Raw genomic sequence first — 18,107 nt, forward strand, 5'->3', positions numbered from 1 at the left:
AAGCTCCAATATATGGTTTTCCTTTATCAAACTTTCACAAAAACACTCATCTGTTACAACAACTATCAACAATTTCCCCAACTCCTTATCTGTGTTTAAATCCCCTCACAAATTCCATGAACAAAGCTTTATTCCTAGAACCGCTTGCCTATGGCCTGTTTTCCAGCTGACTACAATTGCTTGGCCTTCGGGACAAGATCAAGGTGTAGTATCTGTTCCGGCAGATACTGCAAGCTATGACTAGCTATGACTAGCAAAGACCAGATGTGGGGGCAACCCCACATGCCTGACCTTTAACCAGCTCCCATTTCCCACCTCTCGGGAGCTGGTCACCTTTTCCCTTCCCCCTCCCTTCACTCCTCACATTAAAAATTGGCCTTGTGCCTAATTTGCTCGGTGGGGGAGCAAATAAATACCATCTGTTCCGGCAGATACTGCAAGCAAAGACCATATGTGGGGGAAACCCCACATATAAGACCTTGGTCAATGTAGGGGCAACCCTTCATACCAATTGTCACTATCCAACTCCCCTACTCCCCGGGGAGTTGGTCCCCCATTTCCCCTTCACTCCTCACTTTAAAAATCGGCCTTGTGCCTAATTTGCTCAGTGGGGGAGCAAATAAATACCATCTGTTCCGGCAGATACTGCAAGCAAAGACCATATGTGTGGGCAACCTCACATATAAGACCTTGGTCAATGTAGGGGCAACCCTTCATACCAATTGTCACTATCCAACTCCCCTACTCCCCGGGGAGTTGGTCCCCCATTTCCCCTTCACTCCTCACATTAAAAATCGGCCTTGTGCCTAATTTGCTCGGTGGGGGAGCAAATAAATACTATCTGTTCTTCAGATGCTGCACTTCTATTTCTTGTTCTCTTTCGGTGGAGGAGAAATCCTTTACGACTGAGACAATTTTTATTTTTGTACCTTTTCTCCACGTTAAAAAATGACCCTGGTGTCTAACTCTGTCCCGTGGGGAGGCATAGTAAATAGGTACAATATGGTCGTCTTAAAGTCAAATTTAAACAAGTTCTTGTTGAGTCGTCCCCATCAATAATCAAATTATACTCAATTGCCACCACTAACGAGTACTACACGGTTATTTCGGTGACCACCTAATTCATTTAACTCTTATCCTTGAGCGGCATTAAAGCCTTGATAAGAGGTGACTCCCTTGCAAATACATAAATAAATGAATAAATAAATAAACAAAAATCATCCCTGTGACTGGATTGCAGATAAAATAATACTTATACGTGATGTTGCCACATGTATAAAAAATACCACGAAAAATGACACCAACAAATAAAATAGTTGTGGAGGGGAGGGGGAGGGTAAAAACATATCCTGAATGTTTGAATGCAAAAAGTTTGGTTGACACTTTAGAAGGGTCAGGAATGATCAAAGACAGAAGTCGCGGGACCACGTGATTTCTGGGCGAAGATCATCTCCCTCTTGGCTGGCGAGATTTCAATCAGGTAATATACTTAACCCGAAAAAAGTTGATATGTCGCAAAAGAATACAACCAAACTAACAGAATGAATAAATACTTGAAGCATATTTTGATGTTTTTATTTGTTTTTCTTTTTTTGTTTTTGTTTATCCCCCCCCCCCTCAAAAAAAAAATAACAGAATCCGGTACTAAATAACCTACCATTACTCAAAGTTTGAAGTAAACCCTGACCAAAGGTTAAAAAAAAAAAAAAAGGGTATGGTGTTCTATCCCCTTGATCTATCCCGCATGTTCAGCGAGGTTGCGAACAGGGGCATCCCGTATATTAATTAGAGCGGAACTTTTAATATAAAAAAAAATAAATATATAAAAAGCCGAAAACAATGAGGAACTCGTATAAAAATATGAATATAAAATAAAAAATAAAAATAAAAAGGCCCCCCTCAATTCGTTTATTGGCAAAAAGGGAAACAATAGAGTAAATCTTTATCTCTGGAAGTCGCACTCCAGCAATGAAAGAGGGCAACCAGGATCAGCCATTAGGCCTTGATGTAAAAGGTCCTGGTTTCTTATCTCCATGATTTGTAGGGGGAAAAAAGGCAGAATATTAAGAGGCATAAAATAGACTTCGTAGCCTCGTAGGAGATGTCATTTTCTCTTCCCTGCAACCTCTATCTCACAGAAGAGATGTTGCGAGTTTGTCTCTGATGTATCGTTATTTTCATGGAAAGTGTTCGCCAAACTTTCACAAGAAACACTCGTTAGCTGAAAACACTATCAATAATTCCCCCCACTCTTTATCTGTGCCTAAACCTAAACGTAGATTCCATGAACAAAGCTTCTTTCTTAGAATTGCAAGTCTGTGGTATTGTCTTCCGTTTTCATGCTTTCCGGCTGACTACAATATGGTTATCTTCAAGTCTAACGTAAATAAGTTCTTGATGAGCCGTTCCATATATGTTATCAAATTTACCGAATTTTCATTACTAATGATTACTATATTGTCTAATTTCTACTATACACTCTTTAACCCTTATCCTTGAGTGGCCTCTTGGCCTTGATAATGTAGTGATGCCTGTGTAAAAAAAAAGGCCTGGTCATAGTTTCTTGCTTGAAAGAAGGCATCATCGTTTTGTAACTACCATACTCAAAGTGGAATAAGGAGACATCAAATGAAATCCTGGTCGAGAAGATAAAACGAACTGACCTCGCTAGATAGATAGATAGATAGATAGATACCTAACGTTATATAGAGAGCGATATACAAATAATTAACTTATATGTGTCCTTGAACAAAACCGAAAAGTCCAAAAAGATTAAATACATAAACAAATCATAAAAACAAAATCTTTATCGGCTCCATTCAGATAAATGAAAATGGAATGTTCGTCGTTTCAAACACCGGTTTCGTCCTCACTCTTCTAGAGCTGGATCGAAAGATTTATTTCATTTTTAAAAAGCGATATGAGCCCAAAAGGGAAAATATACGTTTAGAATACGGTTAATATATTTTTTTCTCCCCATTAGCACGCTTTATTAAAAACGTATATTTCCCTCTTTGGCTTATCTCACTTTTTACAAATAAAATAAATCCGTCGATTCAGCTCGAGAAAAGTGAGGGTGAAACCAGTTAGCTGGCGTCCTATTTTTTTATTTTTATTTTAATCATGAATACAAAACTTGTCTTTCTCTCATAATTGCAATATACAAATTTTTTATCCCCCCCCAAAAAAAAATTATGCAATATATTATATATATATATATATTATATATAACAAATAAATGACAAACGTCTATATCCCAAATTTCATGATGTTAACCATCTTACAATTTATTCCTTTAATTTCGTTGATACTTACAGTTGTTTAAGTGACAACGTAATTCAAGGAATAAATTGTAAGGTGGTCAACATCATGAAATTTCGAATATAGACCTCTGTCATGTATTTATTATATGTTCTGTAATTACATTGAGCTTCTTCAATTAAGAATTTGTATACATGAAACTTGAAATATAATTGAAAAACTCTTGTTTCTACAGATTAAACGAAATTGGAATCGGAAATCAAGAATATCGGAATATTTTCGGCTATCGGAATTGGTATCAGAATCGGAAAATTTTGTGCTTATTTTCCGATGCTCAAAACGATTCTTTTTATTGTTTTTATTTCTTTGCTTTTTTTTTTTTTTGAAAACTTAATGACCCACGACTTGTATTAATAATTAAATGATAAATATTTATTTTTTTAACTAGCAGTAAAACTACGATCTATAGGTCATAGCCATAAATGTCCAAACAAACTGAATATATTTTCATGTGCATGCAGTGTGATGATGTATGGAAATGAATTAACAAGTGAGGGTTGAGGACATTTGTTGCATGAAGAGAAATGATATGAGAATGATACTACGGGTGTGTAATAGACAGGTTTAGATCTGATGAACTCAGAGGAAAATTAAACCTGTAAAGTACAGAGAGATGTGTGCAGAAGAGGAGACTTTGATGATATGGTCACGTTGAAATAACGGATGAGAGTTCTTGCGTTAAAAGATGTAGAACATTTGAGGTAACAGGGTCAGTTGGCTGGGAAAGCCCAAAGAAAATATGGAAGGATAGATTTGGGAGAAAGGAGAGATAAATAAATACCTGGCCAGAAATATGTTGGTTTGGAAGTCGATTTTTAAAAGCTGTCCAGCATGTAAAATTTTCATTACTTAACACATTTTTTTTTTTTAATTTGTGTCTATTTTCCCAAGGCAGAAACGATTCTTTTAATTGTTTTTATTTGTATAGAACTTAATTTTCCATAGCTCGTAGTAATGATAAAATGAAAAATACGTAAGTGATTTTAAACAACCAGTAAAACTAAGATCTCTCTCTCTCTCTCTCTCTCTATATATATATATATATATATATATATATATATATATATATATATATATATATATATATATATATATATATATATATATCCATAAACGTATTTTTACATTTGCGAAAATACATGCATATATTAAATGAAGTTTTGCGAGAATCCGCTCCCCCAATCCCGATAAACCCAACTATATTTTAAAACTTATAAAGAATCTGAATCGGAATCGGTAATTGTATCGGAATCGGGAAAAATATTGGAATCGTCTCATAAATAGTATATATATAATATATATATATATATATATATATATATATATATATATATATGTGTGTGTGTGTGATTACTTCATTTAATCACATGAATTAATATATGAAGATATGTTTATGCGTAAATTTACCAGTATTTACTTCAACAGTGCTCAATACGTAGGTAGAGTTAGGTAGTAAGTAATGAAAATATATATTAATTAAGCTACACAGAATATTCCGCGTTTCATTCTCCTGAAAATTCGCATAAGCCTGACGAGGCATAAGCCTGACGAATTCTCACGAGAATTAAACGCGGAATATTCTGTGTAGCTTAACGGCCACATATATTCATAACTATATATATGTTTGCGTATGTACGTGTACACCTCTGTGTGTGCGCGCGCGTGTGTGTGTGCGGGGGGAACATAATTAGCTATTAATGGCTAGACCTTATAACGGTATTTGCCATTATTTGTCCACGTTTATATATATATATATATATGTGTGTGTGTGTGTCCCTTAGAGGTCACCAACTGGATTCCGATAGAGTTTCTCTGTATGACAAAAAGCCAGCTGACGCGTTAACTATTACACGGCGTCATAATGAGCTCTCTTGTGCGTAAGTGTATATAGAATTTGCCAGATGCAACGGGAAAATACGTATGATTGACGGCTTACGACCTCCGGTTCAACTGGCTCCCATACGAGGATAGAGATGCTATTAGTCAGCTCGACATAGAGACGATTATAAATTTTATTCTGCTTGTCGTCTTGGAGATAAACTATGTACACTATGCACTGTTATTACTTGTCGGGAACCACTTCTTTACAATAGACAATCCACTTAAAACGGCTTCATTTCGTGTACGAAGTCGGATAATTTGATAATTTGGTTTACCACCCTCGTTGTTGAAAGGCAGGAAGGAAATTATATATATATATATATATATATATATATATAGACGATCTATGTGTTTTGTTTTTAGCGATACTAAAAGTTTTGAAACACAGTTTTTTTTTTGTTTTTTGCATTTCATTTCGATAACTTAGCGATGAGAGAGTTACCTGCCCTTTCTGTTGCATATACAAATGTCGACCCTTTTATTGATGGGACGTATTTTCCTTATATCTATTTTTTTTATATATTTTAAATATTTTACGTACATAAAAGTTATCCATGGACACGTGTGCTACTAGCTATATATATATATATATATATATATATATATATATATATATATATATATATATATATATAGTCTAAAGAAGCTTTGAATAAAACAATAAAAATAAAGAATGCAGTTTAAATTCCCGGAAGGAAAAAAATATATTAACTTTAACCTATCGCAGACTTAGCACCTACATAATCCGACTTCTAAAAATTTTATAATGACAAAAGAGAACTCATTTATATGAGGATGAAGAAAAAAAAAGTCTTTACTAAAATTGCTAACTAGAAATAGACTTAGCACTTGCATAAGCCGATTTCGCAAAAGTTTTCAATTTTAAAACAGAATTTAACTACATGAGGAATGAAAAGAGAAAACCTTAACTAAATATTTGTAAATAGAAAACGGGGATCGTCAGCTGTTGACCATGTAGCTGTTTCGGAGATTTAAAAACAGAACAGCTGTTTAGTACATGGCTCTCCAGTGGATAATACCATTTCCCCAATCAAAAAAATGTAAAATAATATGGTTATTATTTTTACTAATATATGAAAAAAATAGATGAATTAAATAATAAAATAGAAAAGGAAAAACTATTAATAAGTAAGTTTAGAATTACAAAATCCATTCTGTGACATATATATATATATATATATATATATATATATATATATATATATATATATATCTTCTATATATATAAAAGGCAAAATGTGTGTAACCATTTCGTGTATGTCTGGCAAAGGCTTTTCTCGCACACGCTCCCGGGGTCGTTACGATCGCTTACAACTGTTTATATACCCCCTATATCATAATATGTAGGATTTGGGAACGCGGGTCGTCTCTAGATTTATTTACGTCGACTTTTATGAGATTCGCGCTATTTCGCCCTGTCCCCTCGTTGTCCTGCATTTTAGTATAAATACAGTAAGAAACGTTGTGTTCTCGGCTTTCGCGCTGTTTTCCCCCCTTCCCACCATCATCTGGGGGGGGGGAGTGAAACTAAAAATAACGATCCCGCGATGACCTCATTTAGCGTCTTCCTGTCAATCAAACCTCTTTTACTAGCTTTATAAGCCTTAACTTAACACGCTAATCAATTACTCTCACTCGTGATCGAGACCGTTAAGTAGTTGGCATTGGTTTCCACCTCCGCGTTAAGGCTTCCGGTTTTAATCCCTCCTCCCGACCAAGTTTACCCCATACACAGGTTTATTTATGCCATTTTTTCCGTTTTTTTTTTTTTTACATCGTCTTTTTTTATAATATTTAAGCAGGATTATTAATAACCTCCCCCATACACACACCTACAAACACCCGGGCAACGCCAGGTACCACTCCCCGTTAGTATATATATATATATATATATATATATATATATATATATATATATATATATATATATATAAGTGATCTTGTCTCTATGTGTGTGCACGCGCACGCGGGATTGTTTCTACCAAACTACTTTGTCAATTTTTCGCCTTAATATAGAGTGTTCGGACCTGTGGAACACATTCGATTTGTTTTGTTTTTGTAGAAGGTCAAAATAGCCGGTAAGTGCTCCAAATTGAACAATTTGAACTAGGCAGATGTAAGACGACTTAACGTGTATCTTCTACGCGTGTCTATTTTTAAAGTTTTGCCCTTATGTCATATGGTAACAGATACAGCTGGAAGGCTACATGTTTTGATTTCGATTTCATCTGATAGCACTTAAATCATACATTTTTAACTTTTGAAATCTAGATATTGGGTAAAATATAATAATCAATAGAAAATGGGGTCTATTATAATCAATACGAAATCTCTGTAAAGCGTCTTCTACGACCAGACAACGCCGGGCAGCGTGACAGTAGTAAATACACCTATTTATATTAATATTTATTTATATAGGCGTGTAATAAACTACCGTGACAATGTTTCGATCTGCAGTTATAAATAATTATGGTCTCATCAGGTGAAGAAAATATGTCTTTTTAGAACTCGTTCCTTAACAGAAAACCCCCACAGATTTCGTCTAACGAGATTTTAGTTATTAATGACTACGGATTGAAATATTGTCATGCAAGTGCAACGAAACCTGTGACATGTCTGTATGAATAAATAAGTATATATATATACTAATTGGCTGCATCTTGTGTTTTTTTCTTCGGATGCCATCTTTAAAGTAAGGTGTTCAATCTTTTTCCTATTTTTTTGTCTGTTTTGTTTTTTGGGTTTTTTTTTAATTATTATTTATTGATATTTGATCTTCTCCGAATAGCAGGTAAATAAACCAAGACAATATTTTTTCGTTATATGTTGCGAAACGTGCGTAAGACAGTAAAGAAAAAATATATGTATTCGCCAAAATAAAACAATAAAAAATTAACAAAAAATATGATTATGGAAAAATATGATTATTATTATCATTTTTTTTTTTTGTAGTTATTGGGAAACAATCAACCCTTGATGAGCTCTTAAGCTGGAAACTTAACTTCATTGAGCTCATTTGAATCAATTTCTACGATATTATAACGGATATAAATCTTTAAATTATATACATTCAAATATATATATATATATATGTATGTAAATTTTTCTCTCACAAAGTTTGTTTCTAATAGCTCAATATGATATATTTTTTTTATTATATAAACCACGTTGAATGCGAGGAACAAGCTCTTACAAATCACGGCCACTGAGAGTCAGAAGAAGACCTGTTAACTGAAAATGTCTGCAGGCAATGTAGGTAAGATTTGTCAGACGGTCAGTACTATATGAGGGCCATTTGAAAAAGAGCAATAATTTTTTTTTTTTTTAATGAAAAGGAAACACAGTTCGATTAATATTTAGACTGAACTTTATTCAATATAAAATATAAACATTATCTATGTAAAATTAAGCAATATACAATTTAATACTGATAAAACTGAATTATGAATTTAGGGAACAAACAATTAAAGAAACATTAAACACAAATACTTTTTGGCCTTCGGAACAAGATCACAGTGTAGTATCTGTTTTGATGCTACACTTTACTTTTTCTGTTCTCCGTCGGTGGAGGAGAAATCTTTCATGACTGAGATTATTTTTGTTCCTATCCAGAGTGCCCCTTATTAGGAAGCTGGATTTTGCCCACAAGATTATATGTTGAAATATTTAAATAACTATTGCTTTAAATACAGAAATTATAAAGTTTTGGTTTTCTGTTCTTCTATGTCCATTTTTCATGAAAATGTGTAGCGTATTAGTTGTCTCACAGGCAATTATCAGTGATCCCTAGAGACTAAGTGACAACAAGTCTCTTCAGATTTCCAGTGTTCTCCACCTCTTGAGCACTTGTGCAGATGATTGCATGTTATCGTAACAGTCGTTGTCACTGATTTCTCGTTGTCATCGGCCACTAGTGTTTCCTGGGATTAGGGTTACAAAATGCCTCCCCAAGGTACCAGATTTGAACTGCACACTTCCAGTGGAGATTTGGTTTGTACCCTCCCACCTCGGTTTTTCCATCCTCCCTGACCCTTCATAACTAGTTGGCATGGCGCCAGTCGATGTCATCTAAATCTGTTTATTATTATTATTATTATTATTATAAGGGTGCTTGTTCAGTGTACGCACGTGTATTTTAAATATTATTTTAAAGTTAAATTAAATTTTGGGTTTGTATTATCGTACACATAGATTCGAAAAAGTTGTCAAAAATCAAATATATACCTAATAAATGTTATCAAAGGCAAAATAAGTTACTCTTCTACCTATCTGGAAAGGTTTTTAGTGGTTTTACTCACTTTAAAACGTGTAATCGCTTCGAAAATCATACACTCTTTATCGATATATTTTAAAAAGAAAAATGTCGGCATGCTCGCTATTGAGCTCGGTAAGTTTGGGAAAATGAGTTCAAACATGACTTGGAATGGTCAGCAAGATGTGTGGCCTCTATTCAAAACTAAGTCTTTCATAAACTTTGAATTGGACACCCACGCATCCCACGAACACACTGGCATATGTGAACATCTACACTCGCACACTAACACATATGCTTCTTCACGTTCCCATACATACACAGGATACGCACACACACGTTTATAGACGTGCATACATATACAGCTGGAGATTGATGAGCAGAGGTAAGTGATAAACTAAGTGGATGCTAAATATATATTTGCATTCGGAGCAAACAATTTTTTAACCTACCACTAAGTCATTTACAGTGTATGATGTATTAATCTTTCCTTGATAAAGCTATACTCTCTGCTCATGTAAATAAATTTAAATATCTGCAGAAATGTGTAGGACACGGTCTATACACACACATATATATATATATATATATATATATATATATATATATATAATTTTAGTCATTCAATGAATTTAAAAATTTATGACGTGAAATGTTTGAGTTTCAGACCAAAAGATTTTTATGATTCTATGCAAGACAAAGAATACATTAGAAATATTTTAACTATACACTAGCAGACCGCCCGGCGTTACCCGATCGTAAAATGCCCAAACATATATTTTAATTTATGCAGATTTTGTATTTATTATTATAGAGTAAATTCTCTATTGATTATAATTGTAGGCAATGTATATAGTAATGATTTCAAAAATTATAAAGAAAATAACTGACGCCATCAGCTGGAATCGAAACCAAAATATTCAACGTTCAAGCTATAGTCGTTAATTTAGCGCTTCAGCTTTCGTACATTACCGTAGGAGTTATCCAGCGATAATTCTGCGGTAAAATGCCTAAAAATAAACTAAACTAACTCCAAACTAAAAATCTATATGTACGCATCGTAAGAAGCAAGTCGATTTACTCCTATCAAAGTCAATTTTTCTTTTCAATTCTGACCCTATAGCAGCTATTTTTACAGGCTAAAAAAAAAAAAAATTGTTTCCGAAGTTCAAATACACTATATATATAGAGTTTCAAGATTGTTAACCAAATATTCGGAAAGGTGTTTGGTAGAAACGTTTCGCACATATCGACAATGTTATCGCGATGCACCGGGAAGAAGCTTCCCCGCAGACTTAGTTCACAATACATTGTAGTCTACGTTGCACTGTAGAGAACCTACTGTGATTTTATAAAGTCATTTTAATATATAACGACCTGAATTCAAGTTTAAAATGAAAAAGTCAAGTATCATGTGAAAATGTGCGTTAAACAGAAACATTCTTTCGAACGCGCCCCTGTCATATCAAAGACCCCATTGTTGATTGTATATGTGGGGGCCTTTCGGCTTGTGTGGTAATAAAACTTCTCAAATGCACTTATGATGTTAGGCTGTATAAGGTGTTTACTTTTGTCAAAATGTCCTGTTACTCCTTTCATCGAAATAAATTCGATGAAAACCTCTCTAGTAACACTGCCAGGCACATAAAATACTTCTGTGTGAAATTTAAAAAAAAACAAGGTCGTTTAGGAGTTTCTAGGAAATGAACTCACTCACAGTGAGACAAATATTCCTTTTAATCTCTTGACTGGCGTTAATTGTGACACTCTGCACTAGGGATTCCCGACAGGATGAAACACTACTGTCTGTAGGTATTTAATTATTATAGTAAATAATTTATATTTATTTATATATATACTAATAGGGTACTCCTGCAGTATTTTACCCACCGATTTCACGATCTTAGCCGAGCGTTGATCGACATCCGTCGGAAAACGCCGGAACATGGCGAGCGGTACGATACTCTATCAGCCAATCAGGGCGCTTCAAACAAACGCGCAGCAGACGAATAATTTTCATTGAAATTACACACATAGCGTTTCATTTCAGTTATTTTATTGTTCAAAGTAAAAATGCACAGCCTTTCATTTCAGCTATTTAATTTAGCGATAAAAAAAAAAAAAGGGGAGTTGTTGGAAACATATTTATGCGAATTTATGTGGAGACAAAAATTTGGACACAACCCTTTTGTCTCCATAATAAATCAAATCGCGGAAGGCTACCCGGTTGGGAAGGAGCTTCTTTCCACATCCTCTGAAAACCCTTTGCTCCCTACTTTGCCTCTACAGTCAGTAGAAAATCTTCCAGTCGGAACTAAAGATAAACAGTAATTGTTGTCCCCCCCCCCTACAAACATTACTGAAAAAAACAAAAACAAAAAAAAAACATTGTTGTTACTGTTTAATAACGTTTTGTTAAAAACAAAACCAAAAAAAAAAAAAAAAAAAAACATTTAAGTCTTTATTACTGTTGCTTACCCCCCCCCCCAAAAAAAAAGCTAATCGGAAAAGAAAATGAACCCCCAAAAAAAATATTCAACAAAATAAATTTATTTTACTTTAAAAAAACTTACGGTAAGTATTTGTGATTTATTTTATCCAAATTTTTTGTATTAATTTTATCCATTTTGTTGTGTGTGTGTGTAATATCTTTTCCTTGTAATGTTGTTGCTATTCACATACTTTTAGCGTTCTTGCACCGTAGCTCCGAATTCTCGGCTTTCGTCGGCGTTAACGCCGAAAGCGTTCGTCAACGCTCGGCTAAGATCATGAAATCGGTGGGTAAAATACTGCAGGAGTACCACTAATAGTCATCGACATACAGTCCCGTTTAGATGTATCACAACTCATCAGCGCCGCTAGACTAGCATCTCTCCCAAGGCAAGGATTGAACCTAAAACCGTCGTGTTGACAGTCGGCAGTTCTCCCACTCGACCACAGAAGCGACACCTGCAAATAACTCGTCGGAATGACTATTTAAATAGACATCCGCCACCACTTTTACAGTGCTCAAACCGCCTGTTTGTAAACAAACAAACAAACAACGAGCTCGCATTTATATATATGTGTGTGTGTGTGTGTGTGTGTGTGTGTGTGTGTGTGTGTGTGTGTGTGGAACAGTGTTTGATAGTAAACAACTGAAGATCCTTTAAATGAACATTAGTACTATAATGAATTCGAGACAGCAAGTTGATGCATTGATTGCAGGTGATTAAATTACTGACTAAATAGGTCTCTTACGAATGATAAAAATATAAAAATTAAATAAGTTTTAAAGATTAAAAAACTTCCAAGACTATATATATAAGCCTGACAAATTCTCACGAGAATTAAACCTGGGATATTCTGTGTAGCTTAGTTGCCATATATATATATATATATATATATATATATATATTAGTTTCCACAAGTTTTAACGTTACCCAACACGTTGTAGCCTCAGTTGCAAAGTAGACAAAGATTAGAAAACAACTTCAACTCCTTTTTGTTGTTGTTGTACTAGAACATTTATTTCCTCTATCTACCGCCACGCATGATATCTCATTACAACTGTGATGGCTCCCACGTGATCGTCTTCCGGAACGCGCTTTCGCCTTTTCATAGCCTTCATTTTCCTTACTGTGACATTATTTCGCTCACGGCTCAGTATTTGTATTTAGCCGCCCGCGCTACGTTACAAAGTCTCGTTGAATTACGCCTAAAAATTGTAAAACTTTTAAAATAATATACACATTCTTTAGCATCCTATTTACAGCAGCATAGTTTTAGGAAAACTTTCGAAAAATCGGCACAGCTAAAACAAGAACGCGAACAAAATGAATGTAAATCGATTTCCGGGCAGTGCCAAGTAGATCCAACTTGTACGCCCATATCTTTTGACTTGGCTACGTATTCAGGGGAAGAAACATCACCGCGTTCGGTTTTTAATCCTGCACATGTCGACTCGTTCTTAAAAGGCGACGTTTTCATCTTCGTTATGAGAAATAAAGAAAAAAAAATGGCGCGGTTCACTTTCTCTTTCGTTTTTTTTTTTTTTTTTTTTTTTTTCGAGACGAGTCTTATCTTTCAGGAAACTGGCTGGTCGAAAATGTTCCTCCCGACCGAATGATTCGAATAATCTGCGGGCAATTGTCCGCCTGAATCTCCGAACAAAATGATAACATTCGCGTCCTTAATATGTTCATTTGCTGGTGAGTAAGTTCATCACGCACATACATACTAATATACATGTGTGTGTGTGTGTGTGTGTGTGTGTGTGTGTGTGTGTGTGTGTACCTATATATGTATATATCTATAAATGGACGTAGGAATCAGACGAAAACAAAAATCCAAGTAATCAGTATTAATGGCCTTTTTTTTTTTTTAAATAAAAAGTTTGTTTCTAAGACTCACACTTCTGCTGTAGATAATGATGACGATAACAAATTTCACACATTATTTTACAAATAAATGGACGTAGGAATCAGACGAAAACAGAATCGAACAGATCAATATTAAAAACGCCTGGACTTTTTCTTATATATATATATATATATATATATATATATATATATATATATATGTAAACTAATGTGTGAAATTTGTCATCATCATCATTATCTACTGCAGAAGTGTGAGTCTTAGAAACAAACTTTTTATTTTAAAAAAAAGTCCAGCCGCTTTAAACGCTGATCGTTTTCGTCTCATTTCGACGTCCATTCATTTGTAAAGTTGCACAAACACTTCAACGAGTAACTGTCTCTTCTACAAATTGTTTGTATTGGATTGTTTTTTTTTATTATTCATGTCAAACTCATTTAATCATACCCATCACCATCATCGTCGACCTGATCATTGATGATTTATGACTGTTGGAACATTCCTGTATGTGTATTTTACATGTATGTGTGCGTATATATATGCATATGTATGTATGTGCCTCTATGTGTGTATGTTTGCATGTGTGTGTACATGTATATGTATTTTTGCGTATATCTTTATGTATGCATGTATGTGTGAATGCATATGTTTATTTCCATGTGTATGTGGGGGGAAGAGGGCTCCCGATAGCTGTGGTGAAGGCAACCGCTCTAGGAGAAACAAATCTCTGATTTAAAAAAAAACATACAGTACCCGCATTAAGCTGATCTGGTTTAACTTATCGCTGGATATCTTGCTCTTACTTGTTGCTGGGTGTCAACATTTTGAATCAAGAGAGAGATTTAGCTGTCGAACAAAGCTAAAACTCATCATTGTATAGATACTCCTTCAGGCATTTCTCTATTAAAAAAAAAATAGTCCAGTGGCGATGGGAAAGTTGTTACGGGTGTAAGCCTGAAATGATGGCAGCATGTAATAATTGATTTGCCATCATTATACGTATCTATGTGTGGATTTATGTATGTATATGTGTATGTTTGTGTGTATATATATACATGTGTATGTGTATGTATATCTATATGTATATCTATGTATATATGCATGAGTGTATATATGTTTATGTGTGTTTGAATGTATATATGTATATGTGTGTATGTATGTGTATACATGCATATATATGTATGTGTATATATATGTACGTGTATGTAGGGAAATGTATGTGTATGTATATATGTGCATAGATGTGTACGTATTTGTATATGTATGTTTCTATTTATATATGTGTATATATATTTTTGTATGTGTATTTTTTTTAATTACATTTTCACCCCAAACAAGGCACATTGCCACTTTGGTGTAGGGGGCTACTATCAGAGTCAGCAACTACTGGGGGTACTATGTAGGGATTTGGGCAGCAAGATGTCGGTTCACGTTGCACTTGAACTTCTGCATGTCAGTACAGTTAGGGAAGCAGGAACCTGGAATGGAATTCCATAGTCTAGCGGTTCTGGGGAAGAAACTACTGGAGTAGAAAGATCTTTTACATCTAGGGATCTCTACTGTGTGAGGGTGGGATTTAGCTGCCTGTCGGGTTTGTCGAGGGTGTCTGCGTCGTGGGGGCACAAGTGTCTGCAGTTCGTCAGAGCATTCACCATTAAAATACTTGTAGAACAAGCAGAGGGATGCAACGTTCCGTCGATGGGACAGAGGCTGAAGCTTATATGCCAGTTCAGGGTCTATCAGATTGGCGACTCTTTTTTTAACCTTGTAGGAGCGAGAGACTATTAGTAGACGCACCAGCCCAGATGTGGCAACAATACTCCATACATGGGCGAATGGTGGCCTTATAGAGATACAGGATACTTTCAGGTGTCAGTAGTTTTCTAGCACGGTAGAGAGAGCCTACCTTTTTTGCAGCGGCCCTGGCAATGTTTTCAATATAATTGTTCCAGCTCATGTTTCCTGTGAACGTTAGGCCAAGCAGTTTGAAAGATGTACTCTCAGACAGGGAGTCACTGGCCATTGCTATTGGTGGCAGAGAAGGTTTCTTGTAATTATTGAAGGAAACCAGTTTAGTCTTGGCAGCATTGAATGCGACCTTCCATTTATGTCCCCATTCCACTACAGATCGGAGGTCATCCTTTAGTGTTTTTGCCATTTCTTTAGATATGTGTTCATTTGTTTTCCTGTCATGCCTGTTATAGAGTGTAGTGTATTATGTATTGTGTATGTATGTATATATGTGTGTATGTTTATAGATATCTATGTGTGTATGTGTATATATGTATGCGTGTATATATATATATATATATATATATATATATATATATATATATGTGTGTGTGTGTGTGTGTATGTATACTAATGACCGTCTTCAATGTCATGTCTGCTTGAGCGTGTGAATTCGTCGGCATGACTAAAAAGTCATTTTCGGGCTCATGGATTTTCAGTGTCTGAGGGAGTGGCACTCGTCTGACTAGACGTTGCAATAATCATATATAAATAAATAAAAATGTAAAAATTATGTTTGTTCGCATTCGATAATCTAAATACAACTTTACCGATTGCCTCGACATTTTGCGATCGCGCGTTTATCTAAACCAAGCGTGCTTTTATATATTTAAGATTAAACAAGGCTGATAGCCATTAGTCGCGTGTTCTCATGTAATGAATGAATGCGTGAATGTAGGATTGGCATGAAATTCTTAAAGATAAACTAAAATGACCGAAAAATGGGCTGAAATTACTTAAATAAATAAAAAAATAAATGCTTTAGAATGACTTTAATGAACTTAAGGATGAATTGAATGATCTTAAGAATGACTTGAACGCTTAAAAATAACTGGAATCCTCCAAAAACAACTTGAATGATCTGAAGAATGACTTGAATGGCTTTGAGACTGACTGGTTGTAAAGTGGGGGATTATTTTACATTAATTTAATAAAGAAAGTGATCCCCCACTTTATATCACAAAGTTACAAGTACATAAGTAGAGCATGTAGGAAGAACAGATACTACACTTTGATCTTTGCCAAAAGGCCAAGAAAAGGGTATTTATTTACTCCCCCACCGAGCAAATAAGGCACAAGGCCGATTTTTAATGTGAGGAGTGAAGAGGAAATGGGGACCAACTTCCCGGGGAGGAGGGGAGCTGGATAATGACAATTGGTGTGAAGGGTTGCCCCTACATTGACTAAGGTCTTATATGTGGGGTTGGTATTTATTTGCTCCCACACCGAGCAAATTAGGCACAAGGCCGATTTTTAATGTTAGGAGTGAAGGGGAAATGGGGACCAACTCCCCAGGGAGTAGGGGAGCTGGATAGTGACAATTGGTATCAAGGTTTGCCCCTACATTGACCAAGGTCTTATATGTGGGGTTGCCCCCACATATGGTCTTTGCTTGCAGTATCTGCCGGAACAGATGCTACACTTTGATCTTGGCCAAAATTCCAAGAAAAGGGTATTTATTTGCTCACCCATCGAACAAATTAGGCATATGGTATAGGTTGTTTAAACAGTTACATTCAATAATGTGTGTGGGGGGGGTGTAAAGAATGTTTTTAGAGGCAACACATCTCAAATTAAAATTAATCACCGAAAAACATTGTTATTATACAAATATATTGTTTCATTTACTTATTACGGACTATTATCCTCACTTTTTAGTTGCTGTTTCACGACGTTTCGGCTAACTATATCTCCGGCCTTCGTCAGGTGGTAACCGCGACGGGATAGGTACTCCGAATCCCCTAACTACATTCTCACTATTCTCACGGTTCCAGGTGAGCATTTTCTAAAAATAGCGGTTTCAATCCTACCCAAAACCGGCCAGTGGCTTAGTTGGCCAAAACATGGTGAGACGACAACAACTATGGAAGGCAGTAATTGCTGAGAATGCAGTTAGGAGATTCAGAGTTGCTATACCGTTGAAAGCCAGAGGAATAGTTGACCAAAACCTCGTGAAACAACAAGTAAAAGATGAGGATAATAGTCTACAATAAATAAATGAATAAATAATACTCAATTCAATGAACATTCCAAGTAATTAAATAAAATATATTGTTTATTCCAAAGATTAATTTTCGCATTTATAATTTAAATACAATTTTGGGCATATGGTTTTCGGAATCGCGCGTATCTGGCGCAACCTAGAGGTCCAAGTTTCAAAACCTCTACGCATTAAAAATTAATCTGTATTTTGGCAAAAATGCGTTGAATGCTGTCTTCAAATGGTCTGTTGGGTTTGGTTTATCAGCAGCGACATGAGACT

At 35.1% G+C, this 18,107-nt stretch overlaps 1 long non-coding RNA gene and 1 pseudogene across 1 annotated transcript in view; both read right to left on the minus strand.

Annotated features, from left to right (window-relative positions):
• The window catches only part of LOC145255815 (uncharacterized), a 225,801-nt gene that overhangs the window by 52,689 nt on the left and 155,005 nt on the right, over positions 1-18,107 (minus strand). The window lies entirely within an intron of this gene.
• LOC145255973 (U2 spliceosomal RNA) lies at positions 16,722-16,887 on the minus strand (annotated as a pseudogene).

This window comes from Euprymna scolopes, chromosome 31 (genome assembly GCF_053919585.1).
Source record: "Euprymna scolopes isolate OS-2025 chromosome 31, ASM5391958v1, whole genome shotgun sequence".
Lineage (NCBI taxonomy): Eukaryota > Metazoa > Mollusca > Cephalopoda > Sepiida > Sepiolidae > Euprymna > Euprymna scolopes.